The sequence below is a fragment of the Triturus cristatus genome, chromosome 3_1, assembly GCF_964204655.1.
Source record: "Triturus cristatus chromosome 3_1, aTriCri1.1, whole genome shotgun sequence".
Taxonomy (NCBI): Eukaryota; Metazoa; Chordata; class Amphibia; order Caudata; family Salamandridae; genus Triturus; species Triturus cristatus.
In genome coordinates, this window is record NC_140583.1 from 657,053,189 (window position 1) to 657,078,281 (window position 25,093).

The window sequence follows — 25,093 nt, forward strand, 5'->3', positions numbered from 1 at the left end:
CTAACCAAGATGCAGGGGAGGATTTACCATCCCAACCTTCCCTCGCTGAGCTTAACAGCATGGCTCCTGAAGTCCTCCAGTATGGCCATTTAAACCTTCCCCAGGAATGTATGACCATATTGAAGGAAGCTAGGAGGCCTTCTACGAGATACTCATACTTCTGTAAGTGGAAGAGATTTTATTTATGGTGTATTCAAAATCAACATAATCCTACGAAATGTCAAGAGGAAGTGATATTACCCTATCTGCTTCACTTAGCCAGGGTGGGGTTAAAATTCTCCTCCATCAAAGTGCACCTGATGGCCATTACGGCCTATAGGCGCTCTCCATCTCAGCATTCATTCTTTAAGATTCAAGTGGTAAAATATTTTTTGCAGGGGACTTAAAAAGGTTTACCCCCCAGTGAGGCCTCCCTCGCCTCCTTGGGAGCTGAACCTGGTTCTTTCAAAGCTTATGAGTCCACCTTTCGAACCCATACATAAGGCTACATTACAGCACCTTACGTGGAAAGCAGCCTTCTTGGTGGCTATCACCTCAGCACGTAGGGTTAGTGAAATACAGGTCCTCTGCTCAAAAGAACCCTACACGGTTTTTCACCTTAATAGGGTGGTGATGAGAACTCATCCTTCATTTTTACCTAAGGTGGTATCCGACTTTCATGTGAATCAGTCTATCTCACTGCCAACTTTCTTTCCCAACCCCTCTTCGCCAGCTGAGAGGGCGTTACATTCTTTGGATGTTAAACGAGTTCTCAAATTTTACCTAGGCTGTCAGGAAGTCTGACCAATTGTTTGTGAACTATGGTGCTGTCCGTACAGGTTTTGCAGCATCTAAACGTTCTATTGCCAGATGGATTGTGTCAAGCATTAAATTAGCTTACCAGCTAGCTCAGAAACCGTTATGGCCTCTACCTAAGGCACATTCCACACGAGGGAAAGCGGCTACTACTGCGTTTCTCAATAATGTCCCACTCTCCGAGATCTGTAAAGCAGCTACTTGGAGATCTGTCCAAACATTCACCAGACATTATTGTCTGGACTCGGACACCAGAGCAGACACTCAAGTAGGGCAAGCCTCCTTGAGGAATCTGTTCAACAACTGATTATTTTGGTTGTTATCTTCAATGTATAGTGCAGTTCTCATTTGCCTGCGTTGGAAGATGGGCTTGCTATTCTATTCAGTGCTTATGACTATTGATGAGGATCCGCTGGAAGAGAAGGATAAGTTACTTACCTGTAATCCTAGTTCTCTTCCAGGGGTATCCTCATCAAAGTCATAAGCAACCCACCCGCCTCCGCAGGCAAATGAGAGGACTGTATTATTAAATATGGAAGAAGTATATCTTTGTGTTTAGGACTACGGTCCCGCAAAGAACAACTGACCCAACTGTCACCCCTGAGGCATGATGGAATATTGGAATCAGGGCTGCCTTAAAGGCACGGTGCCAGTTTTTACCTGTACAAGGCTTTTCAGTCTCTATGGTATTGTATTGCAATGCAGCCTGCAGGCTAACAATGTTTTGTGGATCTGTGTTCTGCACAGTGTTTTCTTTTCTTTCTCATGAGTTTTTACCTCATTAAAAAAAACAAAAAGAGAGATTTAGGTGTATTATTATACCTATGGTGTGTTATTGGATATTTATATCTACATTGTCTAGCCTACTATGGGGGCTGCATTTGCTTGGAAAAAATAATATATGTTTATACATATACAGAGCTGTATATATATGTGTTTTTCATATATAATTTTATTATTTCCGGGGTCCCCGCACATGGGCGGGAATATTCAGTGCTTATGACTTTGATGAGGATACCCCTGGAAGAGAACTAGGATTACAGGTAAGTAACTTATCCATCCAGACCTCTGAACACATCTCAGGTCTCTGAAAAGATGACTTGGGCCTCTGAACATTCTACTCAGGCTTCAAGTCGAATTTGCCAGGCATGAGTACCCAAACCCGGGTCTTACCAGACCCCCCCAGCCCGTTCTTAAGACACACCAGTCAGACCTAAGTGTAAAACATCACCATTCAGGCCTGTAGACACAGAAGCCAGGCCTCTGAAAACACCAGGCAATCCACAGGGCACACAAGACAGCCATCTGGACACACAAACTAGAATTCAACTTTTCTACCCATCTCACGCCACTAGACACGAGCCATGCATCAGGACACAACTACCAGGAAGCAGAGTACAATGTCCAGGCCTCAGCACACATAACTCAGGCCTCTGAACACCCTACTTGGGCTTCAAGACCCATCAGCCTGGTATGATTACCTAGATCTTGCCATCCACCAGCCAGACCTTGGGATACACTGGACAGGTCTCTGGACCTACTTCTCCGGCTTAAGGTCCCACTAGGCCGGCATCATACCTGATTCTTGTGACCCACCAGCCATTTCTCAAGACACACCAGCCTGGCCTATAGACAAATCTGCCAGGACTCATGACATATCTGCCAGGCATCAGAACCCATTGCCATGTGGAGCTAGATCTCAAGATACACCATCCAGGGCAAAGCAACACCATCAATGCATATGGGCACATCACCCAGACATTTGCAAAATCATGCAAGCCTCAAGAAACAAAAACAAGAGCTCAGCTTCTCTATTCAGATTGCACCACTCACCATCCAAACTTCACCATCCACCAAGAGGACAGACCTTGCTGCCCACCCACAAGACGTTGGAACCATTCAGAAAAACTTCACAAAAGCTGGTTCTCCGGACACAAAATGCAGGCCTCAGGACACATCACTCAGGCCTCTCGATCCTACTTGGGCATCAATATTCCCACAGCCAGGCATCAGAACACACCAGCTAATCCTCTAAACACACCAGGCAGGTAAAAGGACAAAGCAAACCATCAACATCCAGGCCTATTATGGACACCTCTGCCAGGCTTCTAGATACGCAGCTAAGGCATTAGAACACACAACTAGATCTTGTCAGCCACCAACTAGCTCTCCCAATTCATGAGCTATGCCCAAGGAAAAGACATCCCCATTGAAGCCTAGGAACTCAACAACCAGGCCTCTGAAAACATTAGGCAAGCTTCAGGACACACAAACCGGCCCTCAGCTCCTCCACCCAGATCACACCGCTCGTCAGCCACACTTCACTACCCATCAATGAGCCAGACCTTGTTCCCCACGAATCAGACCTTGCACTCCCTATGCAAAAGACCTTACAATCTACTTGCAAAACCTTTACCATCCAGGCCTCTGGACCCAACAGTCAGACATTTTTGCCAACCAACCAGGCCTAGGGACTCACCGGTTGGGTTAGAGACACACAAACCATACCTTGGGACAGAGACTGGTACTCTGAACACACCAGCTAGGCCTCAGGGCCTCCAATATACTACTCCAGATTCAAGACCCATCGGCCAGGCATGAGAACCCAGGGCTGTATATTCCCACCCACTAGTCCGATCTCGGGCAACACCAGTTAGGCCTCGGGACACACCAACCAGGCCTAGAGACTCACCAGTTGGGGACTCACCAATCAGGCCTGGCAGCACTCTAGCTAAGGCTTCTGAGACACCTGCCACACTTGAGGACACTATATCCAGGCCTCTAGAGGCATCGCTCAAGCCTCTGAACACCCTACTCAAGCCTCAGGACACACAAGCCATGTCTAATGATACAAAGTTCATGCCTCACAACACACTGGGAAATCTCTGGATATACCAGTTAGTCGTCCACCCACCATCTAAGCATCAGCACCTAAAACTGGATAGCCAGAATTTAAAAACTATAAGCAGGCCTCAGGAAATACTAGCATGAACTAAGGGAACACCTGCCCAGCCTCACCTGTCCATAACCTTCTACGTCTAAGGACACTCCAACCAGACCTATGAATACATGAACAAGGCTTTGGGATATACCAGCTTGTCCTATGGACACAACAGCCAGTACTCTGGACATATGATTCAGGCCTCAGGACACCACAGCCTGTCCTTTAAACACACAATCCAGGGCACACCAAACTATCGTATTTGATTACCATCCTGGCCTTAGGACTCAGAGGCCAGGCCTTTGGACATACAAGTGAATCATCTTAAAACACCAGCTAGACACTGGCTAGGCCTTGCCCTCTGTCAGCCCAGCTTCAGGAAACATTAGCCAGACATTAGAACCCACCAGCCATGCTTCAGGATCTGCTAGCATGATTTCAGAACTCATCAGCTGTATGTTGATACCTATTTTTTGGATGTCAGAGCCCACCACACTGACTTCACGATCCACAAGTTGAACCTCAGTTCCTAGTAGCCAGACATCAGCTTCCACAAGTTGAATATGACGATCTACCTGCCAACCCTCACCTCCAAGAACCCAGAACATTTCTTCAATCTGGTACCAATAACCTCACTTAATGACTCACCAATGGGTATTATGTGAAATTCATGAAAAATTGGATGAAACACAGACTCAGCATTTTGAGCTATTTTTGGCATAAAATGCATCCTTGGAATCATTTTTGGGTGAAGGAATGCATTATGCGCTGAAAGAGTTGAGAAAAATTGCACACATTGCTAACAGTTGCTCGTGTGCTATCAGTCTGTGTCATTCCCGCCCTCCTGCAATAGGATTTTTAACTTAACATAATCTCAATTATGCAAAGTGGTGTAATATGAGGTATTTTGTGCAACAAGTGTAATGTGAAATGGCAAGAATTCAGTGAGATTACAAGAGTAAACAATTTTGTCTGGGCCTACTTGTGACCAGAGAGGACCACCTCGCATCCCAACAGACCAGCCTTGCATTCCACAAGCGACATCTAAGAGTCCACCAGCCACACATTTGAATCTTAATGGCAGACCCTCATCAGATCATTCAGACTTCACCAGTCAACAATCAGACCCCACCATTAATCAGCCACCCATCAGACCATGCCTCTCTACCAGCTAGGATGCAGACACCAATCAGACTTCAGCGCTAATTATCTAGTTATCAGGAGCTAAAAGGTGGATTTTATCACACTCTAGTCAGATGTGGGAGCCTAGCAACCAGATGTGAGCTCCTATCAGTTAGACTTTGTGTCACCCAAGCCAGACCTTATCATCATACCCCCTCATCACCCACAATTTTGACAGATCTCTCCGCCACCTACCAGACCTTGTGACACAGCCGACAGGCTTCCCTAGTGTGGCCATAGGCTTACTAATCAGACTCAGAGCACCCAAGACAGTACTTGAAACCCAGCAGTCCAACCTCGGGGCTCAAGAGTCAGACCTTGGGACCCACAAGCTTGATCACCACTTACAGTAGATGAGCATCAGCTTCCAGAAGACAGATCAAAGCTTCCACCATGATCTAGGAACATAACGTCATGTCACAAAAGCCATATCTTGACATCCACCAACCAAATCTCTGGCCTCCTGCCAGCCCTTGTGACTCACTAGCTGGATCTCGCTGCCATCAGCCAAACTTGGTCCTAGTCCTCTTGGCCTTGGCCCTTCTAGCCCATGTCCTTCTTGCCTCCTCCTCCTCCTCCTGAGACCATCTTAGTCCATTTTATTTTATTTTTACTTTTCCTAACCATCCAAGTCTTGATCCTCCTACTTATCCTCCTCTGCCTCATAGGGGTCATCCCCAGGTCCTCATCCCTCTTAGGAACCTGGTACTCCTAAACCTGTTGCTCCTAGTCCTTACCGTCACCCTACTGCTTCTCTACCTCCTGGGGCCCTGGGAGTCCGGGACTCCTCGTCTTTCTGATTCTACCCAAGCGCCTGACATACTTCCACATTCCACCTAGAAGTCAGCCAGGTATTGCCTCCAAGCTTATCACCTAGATTTTGTTAGCTGTCTTCTTGAGGTGTCGGAGACAGAAAAAGAGAGCTCAGTAGAGCTTCATTTTAAAAATGTCCTTTTTTTTGCTTTACCAGTACTGAGAAGCATGAGCATATCAAACCACCTGGGTCAAATTTACCTTAGCAGCCTACCCCTCTATTTAAAGCCATGGGCAACCCCTTTATTGATTCTGTCATGCCCCTCCCATCGGACTCTAGCACCCATTTCTCCTATCATCTTCACCCTCTTTCCCGAACCCCAAACTAGCCACCCCATCTTTAAGGGCCTCTACAGCAGTCCCAAATTATTGTTCCCTTATATCTTCTCATGTTGGACCCAGGAATCATGCTCCTATTTCATTCATGTCCTGCTTTTGTGGACCTCACAAAACTTTGAATTCTGAGGGCCCTCTGGTGGAGGTGGGTTGATCCTCACATCCCTCTCTCTTGCTTTCTTGATCCCTCTCCTTTTTGAAACCTCAGCCGCTCCATCTTTTGAGGGGCCACAAACCGCCTTACTAAGGAATTTATCAAGAGTTTTCAAGTTTTTAAGACCCCTGTGTGAGTGGCTCACCCAAACCATTATTTTCTTGGCATTCTGGCACTGTTTTTTTATGTGTATTTGTAATGCACAGATATCACCCAGGGGGTATCCTTGCATCGATAGAATGGGGTTTTGCCCTGGATAGGGGCCTATCGAAAGAGCTAGAGTTTCAGTATTGTGCAAATTATAGGACTGAGCTGACAGCTCTAATGTACGATGGGAGGTCGTTCCAGGCTTTAGCAACCAGGTATGAGAAAGCATGGGTGCAAGCTCCTGCTCTTCGGATACAGGAGATATGGGTGAGACATGAGTGAGCCAAAGGCTCGTGAACAGAAGATGTCTGGTGGGGGTGTGAAAGCTGATGCGTCTGTTCAGGAAGGTAGGTTCTTGGTTGTGTAGTGCTTTGTCTAAGTGTGAGAGTCGACTGTGAATGGGTGGTCGGAGAAGTGCATTGCCCTATGGAGAAGATTTCTTTCAAGTTGTTGATGCTCTTTTGAATCCATTAAGTCAGGGCTTAGCTCTTGGTGGATATGAGTTGATGGTGATAGTGCCGAAGGTCTGATTAATAGGTCTGCCTCTCATTGTCATCTTGGGTGTGTCTGCAACGGCACTGCAGCTGTTTGCAATGGCGTTTGGAGAATCGAAGGTCATAAATTTACCAGCTGGCTTGAGATCTGTTCCATTAAGTGGTGGTGATTTTGAACCGAGCCAGGAGATGATCCAGTTCTTGAAGCTGGTGATGGATTAGGAGAGTTTGTTTTCTTGGTGCCTTGGGCGGAAGGTATGGAATCTTGTGGACCAGGTTTCCTCCGAGACCATGTCCAAGATGCATAAGGAGGTCTTGGTGGCTGCGATTCCTTGTTGGTGTGTCAGATGTAGGTCAAAACGGAGGAGGAATTGGTCGGTCCAGGTGAGAGTTGTGGGCTTATACACTGTGATATCGGAGAATTTGGTGAAGATATCTGGTGGCATGGGTAGTGTGAGAAGTTGGCCTGATATATGATGTCACTAATTCTAGTGTACACCTTGTATCAGTCCAAACAACCCTTATGGTGATTGGTTGTAAAGTCAACCTTATAGACCAGCTATCCTAGTGGTAGCATGGACAAGAGCAGTCTTAGGCTAAACTCTGAATGGCATGTGAAGCCAGCTGTTATACCATATGTAATCCCTTGAATACCAAATGAAATGACACCACAACAGATATATATAAAAAATAGAATGTATTTATTCTAGTCAAACCCTCAGCACTCTTTATGAGATTCGAGGTAAGTACAACACAGTCTTATTTAAGCATACATTAAGTCACACAGGTAAGTAATACAGTTAGGCCCTAGGGGCCACGCAAACCATATACTAAGTAAGTGGTATAAGAACCACTGTCACGAACACAGGATAGGCCTAGGCCTAGGGAATCGCTGGGGCTACACTATACTACCAAAGGTTAGGAAGTGGGAGGCCCACGGGATTCAGGTGCAGAGTGGAAACACTCACGCGTAATGCGTAAAAGTCAATAGAAATAGTAGTTATTAGAAATTAACAGTTTTAGGACACTTCTGGTATAGCTAGGAAGTCGAGACTCGGAAACTAGACCCTTGGATAGTCAATACTCTTGTGAGCATCGAAGTTCTCAAGTTACCTAGCCCACGGGCTGCGGGTGCATAGGTGTGAACTTGCGTCGGGTTTCATCGTTGACTCCTATGGATGCCTGAAGGAAAGTTGCTGACAGGCAGTCAGTGAAGAGTGTCCGGTGGATCCCAAGGATGGAATCAAGAAGGAAGGATACCTGCAAGCAGAAGGGACAGAGTCTAGGTCACCAGCCAGGAGCCGGGAAGGAACCAGGAAGGAACCAGGCGATGTCGTGAAGATGCAGGTGAAGAGGTGAAGCTTGTCGCAGCAGCCAAGAGTACCAGGAGGCGTCGAGGACGACCAGGACCAGGAGGTGAGCTGTCCCACGAAGGCTCTTGCTGTCGGCGGTGTCGAAGTCGAGTCAGGACCCAACAAGCCTTGGCAAGCGGAACCCACGCAGGATGGAGGACTTGCTTCTGGTGCAGACCAGGAAGGTCTGGGGTGCTTCTCTTTCACAGAGGAGCGGGTGCCAGTCTGGAGGAGCCGGACCAGCAAGATGAAAACAAAGGTTCGTCGTCGCAGAGGTCACTAGCCAACGGGCCAGCAACCGGACAACACGTCGAGCAACTCAGGTGCAGAAGGGCCCCACGCAGAACACGTGAAGTGTGGGGCGCAGGTCTTCTTTGCAGATGGTGCTCGGGATGGGGGCTTCTCAATTGCCCAAGCACAGCCTCGAGGGAGCCTCGGAAGTTGCTCTAGTCAGGTACTAGCCACTTTTCCCAAGTCGCCGGTCCCACGTCCCTCGTCGCCTCCACGGGTCTCAGCTTCGCTGTAGATGTGGATCTGGGTCAGAGGTGTCTGGAAGTCTCGGCGCTGGTCAGTCTCTGCAGTCGTCCCTCGTAGGATCAGTCGCAAAGCAAGCAGCGGTCGCTGGATGGTGCCTGGTTGCCCAGGGTGGTCACTCCTTGGCCACAAGGGAGATTTCTTCAGTCTTCTTCCTGAGGTCGAATGTCGAAGGTCCAGAGTTTCTGTACAAGTTGCAGATTCAGGTTAATCTAATTTAGCAGGGATCAGCTACCTACTGATATACTGGGCTAGTGGGCCGGGCTACCTGCAAGGTCCCTCCTATGGGTGGGACCAGGAAGGGGAGTGGTTACACCCCCTTTCCTTTGTCCAGTTTCGCGCCAGAGCTGGGGCTGGAGTGCACCAGCGCCGGTTTGAACTGGACTATGCATGGGACACCTTGTGTGCCCCAGGCAGTGTCTAGTTTCTTTCATCCCTCCCTGCCCCAATACACTAACTCCTGTCTGGGCTGGTGCTCGCACCTCCCAAGGCAGGAAACCTATTGTCCAAGCCTCCCTCACTCGAAGGACTCCCAGCAGCAGGAGGTCAGACATGTGTCTGTGGCAGCAGTATCCATTTTGTGATGCTGGGGCTCTGGTTAACTTTAACCGGGTAAGTAGGTTTCAACATGTCTTCTCCCTCTAGAAGGGAGGAATAATATCCTCATTGCCAGAAATGGTATGGGGGTATTAATCCAAAGTGATAGACACCTTACACAACATGTTTTGATAAAGCCAAACCATAGTTACCATAACCGTTTAAGATTATAAGGCACTTTAAGAGTATATGGTAGGCTATATGATAGAACAGCTATAAGGACATGGTTCCGAAAGCTGCAGACAGGCTCAGCTCATGCTAGAGCACCATCTCACATGTTACCAAGCACTCTGCCTCCAGGATTGTTAAGGCCTGCCATAGGAGTGGCTGATAGGTACACATGTGTCTATATATAAGGTAGGTATAGGAATACTACACCTAAGCAAGGAGTGATTACACAACCTTGCCCCAGCTGAGTGATCAGCCAGTTGTGTCATAATGGAAGGCCAGGCCAGGGGTGGCACAATACATGCTGCAGCCCCTGGTAGGCCTAGGGTACACCTATGCCCTGGGTACCTAAGGTACACTGTACAGGGGCCAATAAGGTGATCCTAACCAATTGGGTTATGCACCTAAAGTACATAGCATAAATTTAGAGAGAGAACAGCTGGTCTGTGGGTCTAATTGGCAGGCCCACAGCCACTCTAAGTCAAAAACCAGTGAAGCAAAAGCAAAAAGTGGGGGTGAACATAGAAAGCAGACCCTACTCTTCTACAGGTAGGTGGGGCCCTCACTTGTTGAGTAAGTCCGAGAGTGTTCAGGTTTTTCAGGTGGTTGGTTGTGATCGGGTCAGAGTGGATCTCCAGGTGGAAGATAAAGTCACTGAAGAGCATGAATGACCTGGAATTGAGCACATGAGGGCCGATGATGCCCATGGTGGTGTTTCCGAAGCTTCCTCTTGAGCCGGGACACCAGTAGAATAGGGCTCCTTATAGGGTGCCGTTACTTGCAATGCTGAGTTTAAAAGCCAGGTGTTCATGTTGCTCGCAGGAGTTTGCAAGGTGAGGGATCAGTGGATGTTTTCCTTGTAGATGATTGCGATTTCTTGTCCGTGTTTGCTGGATCTTGTACTCTTGTAGCCTGGAGAGATGGCTGTCATGATGTCTGGCCTGGAAGCAGATTTGAGTCAGGTCTCAGTGAATAAATGTAGGTCAGGGGGCGAGTTTGTGCAGGAGGTTCCAGAATTCGATGCAGTGTTTGGAAAATGAACGGATGTTGAGGAGGGCGTAGACCAGAGTGGTGTGAACTTTGTGTGTGGCAGTGTCATGTGAGGAGAGTGTGCAGTGGGAGGGAGGGGGTGCAACAGGGGGCGTGTGCAGGCAGAGGTGTAGGTAAAATAGCAAGCGGTGCTAGCAAACACATTTTTAGTGCTGGCTGGGGAGGCCAGGCTTTGTGTGGGTGACTCGAGTTCAAGGTATGGAGGGCTATGACAGAGCAAGGTCTTGGGCTGCGGTTGGTAGGTGGAGAACCAGGTGTACTGGCTTTGGGCACATTTTGGTTTGCCTTTGATACCAGCCATTACGATATTCCTGGAAGGTGGAGGGGAGATCGTGAGTGCAGTGAGTGGTGCTGGGCAGGGCAGGAACAGGCACCTGGTGAAATAGGGAGGCATAAAAAAAGCAGGTGAGTGCGCTCTGCTGGGAGCAAAAAAGGCTAAAGAAGAGTGAAGAAGGCTGAAATGGAGAAAGAGAAAGTGTCCAGCAAGACTGAATCGGAAAGTGGAAGAAAGCGAAAAAAGGGGGGGGAAAGGCGGCAGAGTGCAAAAGTGAAATCGGGCAACAGTGTCAGCCAGAGACTGAGTGAAAGCAGTTCCAGTGGAGAGAGTGAGGAAAAAAAGAAATAAAACGATGCATAAAAAAGAGGAAAAAGTGCCAGAAGAAGAGCAAAAGCACAAAAGGCAAAGGGGAAAATTGGCACAAAAAAGAGCATAAGCACAAAGGTGCAATACAGTGCAAAGAGAGAGTGAATGGTGCAGAAAAAGAGGAAACAATCAAAGGGGCAAAAAGATGGAGCACTAAAACAAAGGAGAAAAAAGAGAGGAGAAACAGGTTGGAGTATGGGGGACCTCAGGGTGATGCAGCAGATCACAAGACAGGAGTGAAACAGCTGGGCCAGGCCAGAGGGCCAAGGCATCAGTTAGGCGATCAGCCAGCACCTTCTCAAACTGAGTGTATAATGAGATAAAGTGTACTATAGGCCCCAGAATACAAGGATAAAAATTGACTGGGTGATTTAGTTGGTAGCGCACACAGTATATTGTGAATCTCTGGGGAATCATTCACCCTTGTTTCCTCAGCAACTCTCCGCCTGGTAGTTCTTCGTACCCAATTTCCTCTGGTACTTGTACCTACATACCATGGAGACCTACAGCAGCCATTTTCTCAGCCACCCTCCTATCTCATGTTGGTCTTCAGTTCCTCCTCTCCAGAGTCCAGAAGAGAATTTGGTCAAAAGTAAAAAACAAAAATTGGTTTAATCCCCCAATTTTATTTCTTATTGTCCCTTTGATATTTCTCTAGCCAACTCCTAGTATTTAAAATTCTTTATTGCTTTTATAGGTTACAAAAATCCAACACTGCATTGTCTACACCAACTATAAATATGCAGTCAGGAAATCAGATGATTTTTATCATGATATTGACCTAATCCAATCATTAAATCATTCCTGCATGTAAAAGAATACAATCCTATAATTATATTTGTCATGGTATACAGCCGAATCTCTTTTAAAAGTTATACAAACAATATTTCTATCCTCTATATCCATGAAGTTTCTGGGCCCTCCAAACAGAAGCTAAAAAAGTGTTAATCACCCGCAGCTTATTAACAATCAATAGTTCAAAAGGCAACATCACTGATCAACCACAATCAGGCAAACGCACATAAAGTGTTACAGACTTGTTTTGTCTGGCCTGCACAACATTCTGGCTTTAATATTACTGGTTCTTAGTGAGGACCCTTACTTTGTAAATGAACTGAGCATAACACATCTTAACAAATAGAAAAAAAATAATTCAACATTTGAGTTTAGTGGGGGCACTAGATTTGCCCATCTTGGGCCTCGTCTGCACCCCATTGCCTCCTTCTAATCCCGTAGGTGCCCTCAACAAACTGAATTCCTACCAAATTGAGACTACTTCTTTCTTTGGACATTTTTGGTGCTATGGGCCCCCTTTAACACTGTGAGCTCCAATGCACCAACCTTATCCATTACCAGTAGCGGCCCATCCCTTGCCAAAGTGGCGAAGCGGGCCTGGCCAGAGGAGGGAGGGGTGAGGGGGGGTTGCGAGGGCCCAAAAAAACTTACCTGAACAACGCCGCCGTCTGACGCATTGCGCTCTTCCACTCTTCCTCTGGGCACAGGGTCCCAGACTACACTGCAGCCAATCATGACGCTGCACGAAATCAGCGTTGGGATTGGTCTGAGCACCGCCAGCTTGCGCTTCCAGGCAGACTGGGAGCCTGTGCCTTCTCTCTTCAGCCCCAGTGATGTAGCTGAGGCTGGAAAGAGTTTCACTTCTCGTGAGGGTTTGGCCGGCCTGAGACGGCCGTCCAAACCCTCATGCACAGTGAAGGGAGTGCCCACCAGTAGTGTCATCCCCTAGAGCCACCCCCAAGACTCATCAGAGTCCTGGGAGCGATCCAGGGGATTAAAATAAAACGGGTTTAAAACCTGTTTTATTATCGTTTTATTTGCTGGTGGTAGCGGGGAGGGAGGTGCTCCTCTGCTCGAACGGAGTGGCCTGCGCTGTCTAATAATGAGGCTGACGGGAGGCGAAGCGAAGCTACAAGCATTCAGGGCTGCAGTAATGCTTTTTATTTTTTAAAAGAAAGGCGCCAGTCTAACTGAACGGCAGGTTCTCAAATCAACTGGAAGAAACCAAAAGGAAAGGCAGTGCTCTCATAGCAGGTCTGGGAGCCTTGTACAGAAAGCTGAAGGGTCCAAACTTATCACCGCTACTGCAAGTCGCCTAAGCAGAAATCTCCCCGACTCAGACATATGGGAGTAAGGCCCTGATAGGGCGGGACAATGCCACTCTGGACAAAATAATACTGAGGATTTACAGGCCTATCTTCAACTGCCACCATATTCGTCTCTTGCCCAGATGAGACTAGAATTCTGCCTTGTTAAGCAATCCCTGGCCACTCTGGAGGCCTTTGTGAACTGCTGTCATAGTTTTGGTGGAGCATGGTTTTTGTAATAAAATCTGCTCAATGAAATTCACCTGTTGGAGTGAAATAAATACTAATGTTTGGAAAAACGGGGGGCGCTAGGTGGCGAACGAGCAGAATGATCGTACTTGAGTAAGGCTCCCGCTGTCCGAAGTGATTACCCGTCAATAATCCTACAAAATGGGGCCAAACTGAAGCGAACTTGGTCCGCATCTGCTGCTGATCTCCGCAGGCTTCATCAGACAAAATTTAAAAGGTGGGGACCGCTCCAATCCTACTCTCCTAGCGGCCTGGAGCAACGACCACACAGGGACTCGAAGAGGGACATGCGCGGCCTGCGGTGCTGGCAGCTACGTGAGTGACGCAGCCTCCCACGTGGTGTCCAGGCCAACATCGAAGTATCTCAGCGGAACTGACGAAGCGGTGAGTTCAGCCGGACGTGCGCGAGGGCAGATACTAGGCTGTGTGAAGGGGCACAGATTTCTCCCAGCTGGATTGCGGGGCGGCCAGACAGACTGACGGCAGGTGTGCACGCAATTGGGAAGGGGCGCGCTGTGCCGGTGGCGGATCGGCCATTAGCGGCGGCGCCATTATCCTGCATTTAAGTGCCGGGACTGTCGGCTGCAACACAAAAAGCCCGCAATGTAGCGGGAAGTTATCCTGATTTATTACAAAGTCTGTTCCTCACTACATACTGGAAGCGCTGTGGAGGGAGCGATATTGCTGCGCTAGACGGTGCGCGTTGTGGACACTAGTGATACATGCGGGTGCCATTGTCTTTACCATTGTTGCTGCCCAGCGTGCTGACAGTCTAGAACACAGTGACAGGCAGATTGTACGACGGGCGCGCCGCACGGGTGGCGGATCGGCCATTAGCGGCGACGCCATTATCCTGCATTAAGTGCCGGGACTGTCGGCTGCCACACAAAACGCCCGCACTGCAGCGGGAGTTCATCCTGCTCGGGTACAGAGTCTGGCCCTCACTACATACTGGGAGCGCAGTGGAGGGAGCGATGTTGCTACACTAGACAGAGCGCGTTATAAACCCTAGCGCAACGTGCGGGTGCCATTGTCTTCGCCAATGTTGCTACCCAGCGTGCTGACAGTCACTGGGATGCCAGGCTAACAAACAGTGACAGGCAGATTGTAAGGCGGGCGTGGCGCGCGGGTGGCAGATCGGCCATTAGTGGCAGCGCCGTCGGTCTGCCCCTAGGTGTCATGCTGGCTGGCTGACCCAACAATCGCCACATGGTAACATGACTTACCTGGCGGTATTCAAGAGGATAGCTCTCACTACATCCTGCAGGTGTTACAGGCGATGCGGCGCCGCAGCGCTGGTCAGCAATAGCCACAGGCCACTGTGCAGGTTATGGACAACGTCCTCACAAGAACCACAGAGAGGTGAGCTGCGAGGTGGTGCTGCCGGACCCTACGCCTGGAGGCTCCGAAGACTCGTGGTGTAGCTGAGGACGGTGGTGCGCACTAGTTAGGGCGGGAAGAATATCCTTTGCGCCGATCTCCCTGCTGCAGAAGTCGGGCTACTGGGGGACCTCTCCCCCCACAGTACTCTGGGGGTCGACTCACTACCAAGCCCTTCACCTCCGGCGTCACATCGCACTGCGAGCCAATACACGCAATGGGAAAGCCGGACGCCAAACAACCTTGCCTCCATTTCGAGACTAAGAAGACCACGCACTCACAGCAGCCAGATATGGATGCTGACGCTGAATCCACGATATCCGAGGCCACTGCACCAACAGGTGACGGCATGAAGGCGCTCATGCTCGAGGTCCGACAGGGGCTAGCTACACTTGCAGAGAAAATGGACGCCATGAACTCTCGCATGAATAACATTATGCACAAAATTGAAAATCACGATGAGCGATTCACCGAAACAGAGCGCCGCATCTCTGATACGGAGGACGCCACTGCACAACTCCAAAGCATGGTAACCCAAATGGACAAACTCTTAAATATAATAGCAGCCAAGAACAAAGATATAGAAGCGAGAAGCCGCAGGAATAATATCCGTGTCCTAGGGATACCCGAAAGTACCAACACAGGAAGAATGGAGACCTACATAGAGAAGCTGCTGTTAGAAGTCGTGGGGGTGGAGACATTCTCCCCGCACTTCGTAGTTGAGCGAGCACACAGCGGGCTGGGCCCCCGCCCTCCTCGGGTAGCGCACCGCACCCCATCATAGCTCGTCTCTTAAATTACAGGGACCGGGATGCTGCTCTCCGGGCTACCCGCGAGAAGAAACCACTACACTATGAGGGAGTACCGTTTACCATCTATCCTGACTTCACAGCCACTGTACAGGAAGGCAGGCAGTCCTTTCTCCCTGTGAAGCAAAAGCTGCGACAAGCACAGATAGAATATGCCCTACTCTACCCGGCACGCCTGCGGATTACCCACCAAAGCAAGCAAATGATCTTCACCAAGCCTCAGCAAGCTGAAGAATTCCTGAAACGCCTCAAAAAACAACCTGCGAACCCACCCAGTCCAGAAGGACCTGACGAAGCAGATTGACCACAATGAAAGAGATGGGCACATGAACAATATCCTTTTAATGTGACATTAGGCATTTAAAATGTATGTGGGAGGGGGTTGGAGTACTACACTGAGACACCCTGCTGCAGCGGATGGGCGGTGAGATGATGGACATATCTAGATATATGGCGCGTGCCCATAAGGTATTGAACGCCGGACACCCTCTGACCCTAGTAGAAGCGGACAATCCCAACTAGTTGCCTCTGGCTAGGAGGGGACTGGGTGAGCCACCTAGACGTGAACCCCACAAGGGAGAACCCCTGACACGTTACGCAATAATGCATTGTCTGTTGGAATGTTCATACAACAACGAGGCACATGTTGTGTTGGAAATAGGGGAGGTGGGAGGTTTAGGATTCTATGGCATGATTGGGATGCCACAGTGGGAGGGGATGGGGGAAGTTGGTCTTTTTAACTGAGGTTTATTGCTCCACTCAGAAGCACAGGCAGGCATATCAGAGCAGACACGTACTTCATATGACACACATGCACCGATGGATCGCAGGCCACATACCTCATGAGTACATCAGGTGACACTCCACATGCGCCACATTTGGGGATCCTCTTGTGGAACGTTAGGGGGCTGGGGGACCCACTCAAGCGCAGACAGATCCTCGCTTACCTAGATCGACACCATATACAAGTGGCTATGCTGCAGGAAACTCACATGAATCCACAGATAGCCCCTACTTTTGCCAGAAAATGGGCAAAACATAGGTCTGGTCTTTTGCTTCATATTCTAGATACGCGAGAGGCACAGCGATCCTTATTAAGAAGAACACGACGTTCACACCGATTGGCACACACACAGACCCCTAGGGTAGGTACGTTTTGATGTGATGTGGGGACGACTGGGCGCGGAGATGGTCACACTGGTATGCTGCTACGGCCCCAATGTAGACGCACCTGAGTTTATCACCACCATATGGGGGAAGATTCTGGAAGTGGGATCTACACAGCTCATTTGGGGAGAGGATTTTAATGTGGCCATCAACCCTGCCCTGGACAGGTCAAACACAGCTCCACACCATTATACCAAAGCACAGGCTACACTGCTGGAGATTATTCAGGAGGGAAATTTAGTGGATGCATGGCGCCATCATCACCCTTCGACACGGGAGGGAACACACAGTAATACTTGCACGGCTACTTGGGCACGCATAGACTACTGCATGCTCTCGAAAGAGTTAGGTGCCACCATAACTGCAGTTACACACCTGGCAAAAAACGTTCTCAGATCACTCACCAGTTAAGCTTGTGATCCTACCGCCGGGATATAACACACGCAGACGCCAGATTGCAACCTACAGCCCTATTAGATGCAGTCTTTCACGCGGAGTTAGGCGAGGAAATCCGTGCCTTCTTCCAAAGAAACAGGGGATCGGTCGACTCAATAGAGATCTTGTGGAACGCCTTTAAGGTCACTATTCGGGGGTTTTGTATTTCAAAAAGCTTTGGGGTCCTTAAAGACCTACAAAGAACGCTGCGTCAATTGGAACGAGAACTTAAGGCGCTAGAAACTGGGATGGCTGGAGGGGGATGGAGCGCAACTTAAACTTGATTTTCGGGAGAAATTGATCGATTATACAGAGACCGCAACGCGGGAATCCAACTTCAGGGGGAAATATTGGAAAGCCAGGAAATACGGGGAGGGCGTGTCAGGATTGCCGTCTGAACTCTGATGCAACCAAGGAGAGAATACTGCGCATGCGCGAGGAGGTCAGGCTGTCAACAAAAGCCTGACTTCCGCCGGGAAATGCGCTTTGCGTCATTTTCGTTCCTGGATTCTACAGAATCATCGGGTGCCTTCCGAGTTCCTGTTTGTCGACCTTTGGACCCAATTTGGAATTCTTCCGTCCTGTGTGTGCTAGTGCCCGTGGCCGGGCCGAGATTCAGAGCCGCGGCCTCCTGTGCAGTCCGTTCCCAGGGTTTCACGGTAGGCTCGTTGGTTGAAGTCCGGGTGAGGGGCAGTTCCTTAAACAGGCAGAGTGCATTGGGAGTCTTCTAGTCGAGTGAAGCGGAGTTCCTCGACCGGTCGGATTCCGGGTGTTACTCGTGTCTGTACTGGGGTTGCTCATTCTCCTGGATAGAGACTAGAGTCGACGTGACAGCCCGTTCCCACAGCCCCTAGAACTGGCCTTCATTCCCTATTAAGTGGAAGAGACTTCCTAGCGAAAGAGTCCTGATTTCCTTTGCTCATCATTCCGCATTTCCCTCATGCTGGACATTTGTGAGGACGGCATCTGCCTGAGGGGATACGGTAACAGCGATCACTCGCTGCTTTAATTTCCTTTTTCATTGTGTTTATGGGGACTTCAGTATTTAATGGTGTAGAAAGTAATCCAAGGCAGATTTCTCTGAAGGAAGAGCAGTCGAATGCTGGTTCTTATCTACATCTGAATCCCAATACATTGAGGCTCCACACACTTAGCCCAGTAAGCTTTATGAACAAGGAGTCTCATTTTCCTTCGTGTAACTGTTGCCCTGTATATTGACCTGTCTTTCCATTCCTTCATAGTGTATACACCTAGTAAGAGGGAGTCCGTCCAGCCTAAGAGGAAGAAGGGTGGTTTTAGGTATCATCCTATCAATACTTTCTTTAGAAGTAAGATTCCTTTCATAGAGCGTAGAGATACATTGTTTGTTATTCCTTTTCAGGTCCGTTTCGGTGAGGACTCCTGGTTGGTGCCATCATCTGAAAGATCCCCACTTTCCTTGTTTTGTTTCCCTTCTTCCCCGGACCACATGTCACTGCCTAGAGTTTGATAGGCGCGATACGGGGTCGGAGAAGTTGTGGACCTATTCATCAGTTCCAGGGCGCTTCTGCAGAAATCAACAGGTGAGCACCTGTTCGATCCTTGACAGAACGCAAAGCCCAAAGAAATAGAGACACATTCTGCCCGAGCTTCATGGAACTGAGTCAGGTAACTTTAGCCGATGTGGCTAATATGATTGGAAACCTACAGGTAGAAACCCAATCTTTAGCATCTAGAGTAGATGCATTACAGAGGGAGAGAAGGGTGGAGGTGGATGCTAGTGGAGCGGGTCCGAGTGCGGCTTCTCCCGTTATTCACGTTTCCACACCCCAATCAGTTCCCTTAGCCCCTCCTGAGAGGTTCTTAGGTGATTCCGCAAAATTCGCAGCATTTATTAGCCAATGCCAACTACATTTTATGTGTAAAGCTACATGTTTCCCTACAGAACAAGCCAAGGTGGCGTTTGTTATCTCCTATTTGGGGGGTTCGGCAGCCAATTGGACCATTCCTCTTATTGAACGTAATGACCCCCTCCTACACAATTACAGCGCTTTTCGTAGAGAACTGAAAAAGTTATTCGATAGGCATACTTTCACGCATTCGGCAGACACTGAACTATTGACCTTAAAACAAGGAACAAAGGACCTAATGGCGTATATCACAACGTTTCATAGGTTGATAGCAAAAGCAGGGTGGCCAGAAGAGAAAAGAAGCGCCCTGTTTTATCAAGGCCTCAGGGATGACTTGAAAGATGCTTTATCTCAGGTGGTGGATCCTCCAGATTCATGCCCTGCTTTAATCGATTTGGTGGTTAAATTAGATCACCGAATTAGTGAAAGGCGAAGAGAAAGGGGTAAAGGAGACCATAAGCTGTTTGTGTATAAAGAACGAAAGAGCGATTCTGGGAAGAGTAATGATGACCCGGAACCCTTGCAAATAGGTACGTTGAAAGGACCTCTAAGTGCAGAAGAAAGGCAGAGAAGAAGAGACAATAAGTTGTGCCTGTACTGTGGCAAACAAGGCCATTTTCTTCGAGAGTGTCCCGTGAAGCCTAAACAAGTTAAAACTTCGGAAAACTAACGAGCCCGAGGCCTAGAGAGACAGGGTCCTCGGGTAATTCAGGGTTAGTTGTCTCCTCTTTAGATATTCCAGAGGGTGGTAACAGCCATTTCTATGTGAAGGCCCTGCTCTCATGGAAGGATAACATACAGGAGGTTCACATTATGATAGATTCAGGGGCCTCTGGTAATTTTATGGACAGTTTATGGGCACAGGAGAAACTCGTCCCTGGTGTGGAGAAAGAAACACCGGAAGAGGTTACTACTATCGATGGAAGAGTGTTGAAATCAGGCCCCATAACCCATCACACCATTCCTTTGGCTCTAGACATACCTCCCAGCCACCACGAACAGTTAACGTTCGATTTAATTAGTACACCCCAGTTTCCAGTGATCCTAGGAATACCCTGGTTACGCCTACACAACCCCATACTGGATTGGAAGCACATGACACTGGACTTTCGTCCTGACGAGTGCACAACTCTTGTTCCGACCCCACGGACCCAGGCCTTCACTGGGAGGGTTGATACTGCTACGGAAGACATTACATTACCGTTGCAGTATCGAGATCTTCGTTCTATTTTTGATGAAACCGAAGCAACCTCTCTCCCGCCTCATAGGGAGTATGATTGCCGCATAGACCTACAAGTGGGGACGAAAATTCCTTGTAGCAGGGTTTATTCGTTGACCGAAAAGGAGACCCTCTATTTGAGAGAATATCTGGACAAAATGCTCAAGATAGGATTCATACGTCCTTCCCGATCTCCCGCGTCTTCCTCTCTATTTTTTATCCCTAAGAGGGAAGGAGGTCTGAGGTGTTGTATAGATTACAGGGCGTTGAACACCGTATAAAGAACAAATACCCGCTACCCTTGATCTCCTCTCTCCTTGACCGCATTAGGAATGCCAAGATTTTCACTAAATTAGATTTGCGGGGAGCATACCACTTGGTGCGGGTCAAGGAGGGCGATGAATGGAAAACTGCCTTTTGCACCAAGTATGGGCTATACGAATATTTGGTTATGCCTTTTGGGCTTTGTAATGCCCCCTCTGCATTTCAGTTTTTCATAAATGAAACCCTAAAGGAGATGACTGATGATTACGTTATCGCATACATCGATGATTTATTGATCTTCTCCTCCTCTGTACAAGAACATTACCGGCACGTACGAAAGGTCTTAGAAAGGTTGAAAGAGACAAAGCTATTTTGTAAACTGGAGAAGTGTCTCTTTCATGTACATCAGGTAGCCTTTTTGGGGTTCATAGTCTCTCCTCAAGGCCTTAGCATGGATCCACAAAAGGTAGAAGCTATTACCAGATGGCAGGCCCCAGGAACAGTCAAGGAAACACAGAGCTTCATTGGCTTCGCCAATTTCTACAGGCGATTCATATGTAATTTCTCGGGATTGATGGTTCCCATCACCACCTTGCTGAGAAAAGGAAAGAAATTCGCATGGACGCCTGAAGCAGAAGAGGCATTTCAGAAGTTAAAGACGGCTTTCACTCAAGCTCCAGTTCTGCGCCATCCGAATCCTGCTCAGGAGTATATAGTGGAGGCGGATGCCTCCCAGGTGGCAGTGGGAGGGATCCTGTCCCAGAAAGACCCTAGCACCGGACATCTACATCCAGTCGCATATTTTTCAAAGAAGCTAACCCCTGCCGAAACTAACTACTCCATAGGAGATAAGGAATTGCTAGCCATTAAGAAGGTGTTTGAAGTATGGAGACAGTACTTATTGGGGGCTAATCACACGGTCACAGTACTGACGGATCACAGAAACCTGCAATTCCTAAAATCTGCACGGGCCCTTTCGATGAGACAGTTACGGTGGGCTCAATTTTTTAGTGACTATGATTATGTGATCCGCTTCCAAGCAGGGAGAAAGAACGGAAAAGCAGATGCTTTGTCTCGGCTCAGCTTTGATATGGAAGAAACCAGGATAGAACCTCCTCTTATTATTGCCGAGGACAGAGTTATAGGAGGGTTATATTCTGAGGAAGAGTTCTTAAACAAGGTGAAACAAGAGCAAAGTCAAACAGATCTGGATCTAATAAAGGGCCCACATACCCCTCAGACGGATTCGGGTTTTCTCTACATAGACGGAGGGTTAATCCTCCCCACTGAAGAACTACAAACACAAGCTTTAGAATGGTGTCATTCACATCCTATAGCAGGACATCCTGGCTACAAAAAGACCTTAGAACACTTACGTAGACACTTTTGGTGGCCTTCTATGGGAGGAGACACGAAGCGTTTCCTGCAACAATGTTACATTTGTGCTCAGAGTAAAGCTTCACATCAAAGACCTGTGGGTTTGTAACAACCCATTCCTACGCCTAAGCATCCCTGGAATACTGTGTCACTTGACTTTATCGTAGAACTCCCACACACCGCACAAGGACACAACACCCTGCTAGTGGTAGTGGATTTATTCACGAAGATGGCCCATTTCATTCCCTTAAAGGGGCTTCCCACAGCTAGGAAATTAGCGACAATTTCTCTTCAGCAAATTGTGCGCTTACATGGCCTTCCATCAGTCCTTATTTCAGATAGGGGAGCTCAGTTTATCTCTAAATTTTGGAAAGGGGTGTGTACACTGTTACAAATTGATGCTCGGTTATCATCCAGCCACCATCCGCAGACGGACGGACAAACTGAGAGAGTAAACCAGTGTTTTGAACAATACATCCGATGCCAATTGTTGCAAAATCCTATGGATTGGGATTTGTTAGTGTGGATAGCTGAACGATCCTATAATAACAGTCATCATGTATCTATCAACACTACACCCTTCTTTTGTAACTTTGGCTATCATCCACGTACCATACCAAGTCCTGAGTACTCTTCCTGTACAACTCCCGCTGCGATGGAACTGGTGCAAGAATTACAGACAGTACACCAATCCACATATTTAGCTTTAGAGCAGGCCAAGACTAGGTATAAAGAGACAGCTGACGCACATAGAACACCAGAACCCACATATACACAGGGGGACACTGTTTGGTTATCCTCAAAAAACCTGAAGCTCAGAGGGGCATGTAAATTTAAACCTAAATACATCGGCCCTTTTACCATAACTGAGGTGGTTAATCCAGTAGCCATGAAACTAGAACTCCCACCATCTCTGAAGATACATCCTGTATTTCATGTGTCCCTATTGAAACCTGTAGAGCCGGGTACACAACTTCCCATAGACCCTGCTCCTGTATCCCTGGATGGGGAACCTGAATTCGAAGTAGAGAAGATCCTCGATTCCCGAAGAGTTAGACGTAAGCTTCAATACCTGATACATTGGAAGGGGTATGGCATAGAGGAACGCTCGTGGGAACCAGCCAGTAATGTACATGCCCCTCGCATTGTACTCGTCTTTCATAGACGACATCCAGACAAACCCAGACCGGTGGGAGGCTTATTGGGGGGGGTATACTGTCAGGATTGCCGTCTGAACTCTGATGCAACCAAGGAGAGAATACTGCGCATGCGCGAGGAGGTCAGGCCATCAACAAAAGCCTGACTTCCGCCAGGAAATGCGCTTTGCGTCATTTCCGTTCCTGGATTCTACAGAATCATCGGGTGCCTTCCGAGTTCCTGTTTGTCGACCTTTGGACCCAATTTGGAATTCTTCCGTCCTGTGTGTGCTAGTGCCCGTGGCCGGGCCGAGATTCAGAGCCGCGGCCTCCTGTGCAGTCCGTTCCCAGGGTTTCACGGTAGGCTCGTTGGTTGAAGTCCGGGTGAGGGGCAGTTCCTTAAACAGGCAGAGTGCATTGGGAGTCTTCTAGTCGAGTGAAGCGGAGTTCCTCGACCGGTCGGATTCCGGGTGTTACTCGTGTCTGTACTGGGGTTGCTCATTCTCCTGGATAGAGACTAGAGTCGACGTGACAGCCAGTTCCCACAGCCCCTAGAACTGGCCTTCATTCCCTATTAAGTGGAAGAGACTTCCTAGCGAAAGAGTCCTGATTTCCTTTGCTCATCATTCCGCATTTCCCTCATGCTGGACATTTGTGAGGACGTCATCTGCCTGAGGGGATACGGTAACAGCGATCACTCGCTGCTTTAATTTCCTTTTTCATTGTGTTTATGGGGACTTCAGTATTTAATGGTGTAGAAAGTAATCCAAGGCAGATTTCTCTGAAGGAAGAGCAGTCGAATGCTGGTTCTTATCTACATCCGAATCCCAATACATTGAGGCTCCACACACTTAGCCCAGTAAGCTTTATGAACAAGGATTCTCATTTTCCTTCGTGTAACTGTTGCCCTGTATATTGACCTGTCTTTCCATTCCTTCATAGTGTATACACCTAGTAAGAGGGAGTCCGTCCAGCCTAAGAGGAAGAAGGGTGGTTTTAGGTATCATCCTATCAATACTTTCTTTAGAAGTAAGATTCCTTTCATAGAGCGTAGAGATACATTGTTTGTTATTCCTTTTCAGTTCCGTTTCGGTGAGGACTCCTGGTTGGTGCCATCATCTGAAAGATCCCCACTTTCCTTGTTTTGTTTCCCTTCTTCCCCGGACCTCATGTCACTGCCTAGAGTTTGATAGGCGCGATACGGGGTCGGAGAAGTTGTGGACCTATTCATCAGTTCCAGGGCGCTTCTGCAGAAATTAACAGGTGAGCACCTGTTCGATCCTTGACAGGGCGAACGTCCCGGGAAAGCCTTAGCAGACATGATCAGGAGGCCCAGGGGGTCCCAACCAATGTTCCCTCTAATTTTTTTCCTGTGTGCGGCAGTGGAGGGTCGCTGTGCGCTGCAACCTTGGCTATGTGCACCAGGAACCAGACCGCGCGCGTGTGCAGCGCCAAATGTCACTCCAAACGTTTACTTTAAAAAGTGAAAAGATGATGCATTTTTACCCATACAGTGCCACGTTAAGGGTCTTAGGGTCGGTTTGCAAATTGAATAAACACTCCATGACATTAATTGGTTACACAGGCAAGTACACTTCAGGTTTAGAAAAGCACAAGACTCCAAGGGGCATATTATCAAGAACGTCACGATAATGGGCTTGATAATATGCCCTTGAGAATTCCAATAGAAGCCCATGTTCTGGTGTGAACCTGGGCTTCTATTGGAATGCTCAAGGGCATAATATCAAGCCCATTATCGCCGATTTAGCGGCAGTTTCCTGCTGCTAAAGCAGCGATAATTTTAACGCCATTCTTGATAATATGCCCCCAACGGTGATACCATCATAAGATTTTACTAAA